Genomic DNA, 6000 nt, shown 5'->3' on the forward strand with positions numbered 1-6000 from the left:
TCTTCCTTTTCTGTTGGTTCACCCCTCAATGGCCCCTGCAGCCGGTGTGCTGTGGCCAGCGCACCATGCTGATCCAGAGCCAGGAGCCAGGTGCACAGCCCAAGCACTTGGGCCATCCTCCACTGCGCTCCCTGGCCACAGCAGAGAGCTTGACTGAAAGAGGAGCAACCGGGACAGATTCTGGCGCCCCGACCGGGACTAGAACCCGAGGTGCTGGTGCCACAGGTGGAGGATTAGCCTATTGAGCCGTGGCACCAGCCTAGTCCATTTGAACTTTCTAAAGCTCTTGCTGAGTCTTCTTTTTTTTTAAAAAAAAATTTATTATTTTTAATTTATTTTAAAAGCAGAGTTACAGAGAGGAGAAAGAGATTTTCCATGTGCTGGTTCACTCCCCTAAATGACCACACAATCAGGACTGAGCCAGGTCAAAGCCAGGGGCCTAGAACTCCATCTGTCCCTCCCATGTGGGTGGAAGGGGCCCAGCCCTTTCCAGGTGCATTAGCAGGGAGCTGGATCAGGAGTGGAGAAGCTGGGATTTGAACCAGTGCCCCTATGTGATGCTGGCATCACAGGCAGCAGCTTTGATGCTGAGCCACAATGCTGGCCCAGAGTCTTCAGTCTTGGCTCCCTGCTGTGTCATCCCAGCCTTCTTTCGCGCTGCTCAAGAATGATCTCCTTTGAAGAATCCCTGCTCACCCTCACGATGGCCTTTCAGGAGTGGCGACGGGCAGAACCACCTGGTGTATTAGCTATGTATTGCTCAGGCTGCCGGGACAGAATACAATGGACTAGGCGGCTTGCACCACAGTCATTTATTTGCTCATGGTTTTGGGGACTGGGAATCAATCCAGAGTCAGGCAGTGAGGCAGATGCGGGTCTGTTCTTGGTCTGCAGAGGCTCGCCCTCTTGCTGTCTCTTCCCATGGTACCCATTCCCTCTTCCTATAGCAACCCTGGTCCTATCCAATTAGGGCCCACCCTGACTATCTCATCGCTCCTTAATCACCTGCTTAGAGGCAGCCATATGTCCAATGCAATCATATTCTGAGGTCCTGAGGGCTACTTTTCAATCCATGGATTTTGGGTGGACACAGTGGAGGCCATGATACCATGTGATCCCCCACCCCCACCCCTGGAGCTCCCTAGTGTCTGAGATCCAATCACTGGTTCCCCTCTGTCCACAGATGAGAGCTCAGACTCAGCCAGTGGCTCCACAGAGGTCTGTAGAGCTGGCCAGGCGATCTGCCCCAGTGCCAGCCTCAACTCCCCCCAAATCCAGGCTCAGCACCCAATGCAGGGTAGGTTCACTTCCTGCTCTCATGCAGAGCTGCAGAGTTGGCTGCCTCTGAGAAAGAGAGAGAGAGAGAGAGAGAGAGAGAAGGGAGAGGTGGGGAGGGGAGGAAAGGGGAGGGGAGCTGGTTGCCTCTGTAAAGATGGAAGTTGAGATAGGATCAAAGCTAAATGTGAGTGGAGCACTGGCTCCTCAAACAGGGGGTTTCTGGCACTCAGTTCGTTTGTGGGAGTCCAATGACGGACATGGTAGCAGGGTTGTACTGCCAGAGCCATGTGGCAGTGGGGTTTCAGTGATCTACCCGGCCTTCTGGCAACCAAACCAGGGTCTCCGGCCTTTCTCAGAGCCTGTGAGCTCCCTGGCATTCTTTAATAAAATTCCAGCAGGTTCTGTTGTGTGCAACCCTGTGACCATCAAGTTCTCCCTGCTGGTGTCCCTCCGGTAATTGGCACCTTGCCCAGTGAAGCACAGCTGTGTGGGATAGGCCGCCTTCTGGGTTAGTGCAGAGGTTCTCAAGCAGGAGAGAGGTCTCCAAGGCCCCATAGCCTTGCTACAAGGAGCCCATCTGCCTCTCAGCAGGCACTAGCAGGAAGGCAGTGGCCAGCTGCCCCAGAGCAGCCCAGGCAGGCACTTGTGAGGGGAGACGGATGTTGGAGCAGGGGTGTGCAGGTGCCCATGCAGGGTGGGGGGCAGGAAGATGGAATGAGGGCCACCGCCCAGTGTATGGCGGCTAGCTCTGCCTGACTGATGTGCAGCTTTTATCCCATCTCCACTGTCATCTTTACAAATAGACCAGGCCTTATTTTTTCCCATGAGTATATTCATGTATCATACATGTTTGCATGTATTGGCTGATGTTTAAGAAACTTAGCACCCACCCCAACCAATCCACCTTCATTGTAGAAAAAAAAAGGAACATGCAAAGAGGCAAAGAAAAAATATCATGGTCGGACTGTTCCAAGAGAGCTACTGTTAGCATTGTGGAGAATTTCCCTCGAGAGTGTTCTGGGTGTGTTTGCATTCAGGAGAAGTGGAAGTCGAGAGCTGTCTCTCCAAACGCGGGGTCTCACATGCACTGTTGTACAGTCTGCTCTTCCCATTCAGAAAAGCTCCTGGGGGTGGGCATTTGGCTTCATAGTTAAGATGCAGGTTAAGAAGCCCACATCCCACGTTGGAGTGCCTGGGTCCGATTCCCAGCTCCAGTTCCTGATTCCAGCCTCCTGCCGGCAGCAACCCTGGGAGGCAGCAGGGATGGCTCAAGTCACTGGGTTCCTGCCACCTACGGGGGAGATCTGGATTGAGTTCCTGGCTCCTGACATCTGCCCTCGACCAGCCCATCACCTGTCATTCTGATAGGTGGACACTATTTTGTTCTAGTAACTTTTCTTTGGTGGTTGGCAAGGTTCAGACAGTTTTGAGCACTTATTAACCAACTTTCGCAAGTTGCCTGTTTGTTGGTATTCATTACCCATTCTTCTGTTAGGAGGAAGCTGGAGTCAGGAGTTGGAGTGGCCGGATACTCAGACAGGCCTGCTCTTCCACCAGATCCTGGATGTACCCTCTTTTACATGCCTGTGCTCTTTGCAAGACAGCCCCTAGCACAATGCCCACGGTTCTGCACTTGCTCTCTCCACTGTGCTCCATCCTAGCTGCTCTAGGCCATTTTGCTGTCCCCAGAGAGCCGAGTTGCCCCGGAGTCATTTCCTCTGTGTGAACAGACCTTTCCCCAAGCCTCGGCCGGCATCACTCCCATGCTCCCCCAAGCTGCTACTGCAATGCCATCTTCTCAATACATCCTGCCTTGAACGACCTGAACAACCTCTCACCATGCACCTGCTCTCACAGTCCTTGCTTCCTGTCCTCTTTGCTTTTCTCTCTCTCTCTCTTTCTCTCTCTCTCTCGACACTAACCCTGGACTCACTGGAGGCACAGCTCCCCGTTCATTGTCTGCCTTCCCTTGACTACAATATCAGCTCTTTTAGGACAAGAACCTGTCTGTTTTCTTCTGGACTTTATTCCAGAAAGCTCTGGACCCATGGATGAGTCGCGACATATACAGTTACCACAATGTCCCAGGCAGCGATGGACCACACAAAGACAGCAGTCCCACAAGGCTATAATGGAGTACTGCCGGCATCTCACATGGGCACTGGTTCAAGTCCCGGCTGCTCTTCTTCCAATCTGGCTCTCTGCTGTGGCCTGGGAAAGCAGTAGAAGATGGCCCGAGTGTTGGGCCCCTGCACCCACGTGGGAGACCTGGAGGAGGCTCCTGGCTCCTGGCTTTGTATTGGCCCAGCTCCAGCCACTCCAGCCATTTAGAGTGATCCAGCGGATGGAAGAGTCTGTAACTCTGCCTCTCAAGTGAATAAATAAAATCTTTAAAATAAAAAGAAAACTAAACTGCATACAATTATGCACAGTACATAATACTTGATAATAAAATCAACACCTATGTTCCTGGTTTAGTGTTTACCATACTGACACGTCAGCCTTCTTTTACAGTGTACTCCTCCTTATGTAAAAGTTCACCATAAACCAGTATTTTGTGTGTAACGCTGGCAGCAAACCTCACCCATCCAGTGTCTGCTGCATCTCCTGGTCCCCTCAAAGGATCACATCAGTGACTGAGCCACACCATCCATGCTGGATCCATGTCACCCAGGTGCAGCAATGGGAAGGGGGACCACGGCAGGCATGGGGTAGCTGAGGAGGGAGGAATCTATTCAGGGTTTCCAGGCGGCGAGACAAAGGCAGGATTTGTACCCAGGCCTGTGCTTCTCTTAGGGCAGATGCTTCCTCCCTCACACACCTGCCCCTGCATCTGAATTCAAGCGAAGGGACCCAAGCACGGAGAACAGCAGCAGGAGGGCAGCCGCCACCCCGGCGGGGCCTTCGGAGCAGGGGACGTGCCTGCCCACCCTCTTCCTAGCCCTCCTTCCTAACCTCGACAACGCACTGGGAACATTCCCTCATGACCACTGTCACGAGGAAGCTCCAGCAGACGGTGGGTCCTTGACCTGCTGGTTAAGATGCCAGTTCAGATGCTGGGTCCCACATCACAGCGCCTGGGTTTGGTACCTGGCTCTGGCTCCTGACTCCAGCTTCCTGCTGATGCATTTTCAGCAGTGACAGCTCAAGTCACTGGGCTCCTGCCACCCACGTGAGAGGCCTGGTTGTGTTCCCAGCTCTGGACTTCAGCCTGGCCCAGGCCCTTCCCCATACTCCTGGGCATTTGGGGTACCTGCAGATTTCCATGCTGGTTCTCTCTTTCTCTCTCTCTCTCCTTCTTGTTCTACCTCTTAAATGAATAACATTTTTCAAAGAAAGAAATATGGCCTGAGAATGGACTGTGTCTGCAGCCTCAGACAGAGGATATGATGGCCATCTCCACCCTAGTCAACAACAGGCCTATGGCGGTGCAGGCTTGGCCTGCGGTCAGTTTACCCTGAGTGCTGGGAGACCCTGGGGGCTGCCACAGCCAATGCGCTTCAGCTCTGGGCTGTGGGGGTTTTCATGCAGTGTTTCCTGGACCACATCTGCAAGGGAGATGCAGAAGATCTGGCCAACTCCCCCAGAGTTCCCTAGGGGAAGCAGATGTCACTCTCAGTCATCCAAGCATCCCACTGATGTAGACGGCGCAGATTACACAAGCCTGGCAATGAAGAGGTGAAGAGTCTGCCTCCTCAGAGCCCCCAGAGAGTCCAGTGTCCCAGGAAGCCAGCAGAGACCAGCCTGGCCCTCGTGCTGAATGTCAAGGTGACCCAGCTCAGCATGGTGCAATTCTCATTTCAGGTCCAAGCAAAAACATGCATTTTATATTCCCTGATAGGCTGGGCCACAAACTCACAAGCTGTGCCCCAGCTTGGGAAAATTCAGCCATGAACTTTACAAGTAGACCCTCAGTTAACCCACGGATGACTTGATACAGACCCTGTTGCTGGCAAAGGGGCTCTGGAGAATGTGACCTTGACACACGTTATTCCCAGCCTGTTTTGCTTCATCCTGATTTGGATGGAGATGTATGTCCGAGAACCCTTAGGTAGGTAGTTGGTTGAGTGTGGAGGCAAATGCCTGCTGAATGCTGGGCCCAGCTGGGGAAGACAAGAGGCCCGGTAGGCAGCCCCTCAGCAGCCAATTGTTTCAAGGCCTCTGTCCCTGACAAGCAGGAAATGCAGATGCTTTGGAAGTCTTCCCACTAAAAGATAATAGCTGTTTAAAAAATCTCTTTTGAGATTTTTTTTTTTTGAAAGTCAGAGTTACACAGAGAGAGGAGAGGCAGAGAGAGAGAAAGGTCTTCTGTCCTATGGTTCATTCCCCAATTGGCCGCAACAACCAGAGCTGTGCCAATCTGGAGCCAGGAGCTTCTTCTGGATCTCTCACACGGGTGCAGGGGCCCAAGCACATCTCCTGCTGCCTTCCCAGGTGCATTAGCAGGGAGCTAGATCAGAAGTGGAGCAGCCTGGACTTGAACTGGTGCTCGTATGGAGTGCCAGCATCGCAGGCTGTGGCTTAACCCACTGCACCACAAGGTCAGCCCCATCTCTCTTGAATTAAATCAGATATGTCTGTAGGCTAAATCCTGCTTGGGAGGTGGTGACTTTGTGATCTTGCTCTTAGATAATCTCTAAGGCCCTGTCTGCCTGGTTCTTTAGAAATCAAAGAAAAAAAGGCTGTCATGTTCACATTTTCTTGGGGGTGCAATCCCAGGGA

Source organism: Oryctolagus cuniculus, unplaced genomic scaffold, assembly GCF_964237555.1.
Source record: "Oryctolagus cuniculus unplaced genomic scaffold, mOryCun1.1 SCAFFOLD_92, whole genome shotgun sequence".
NCBI lineage: Eukaryota > Metazoa > Chordata > Mammalia > Lagomorpha > Leporidae > Oryctolagus > Oryctolagus cuniculus.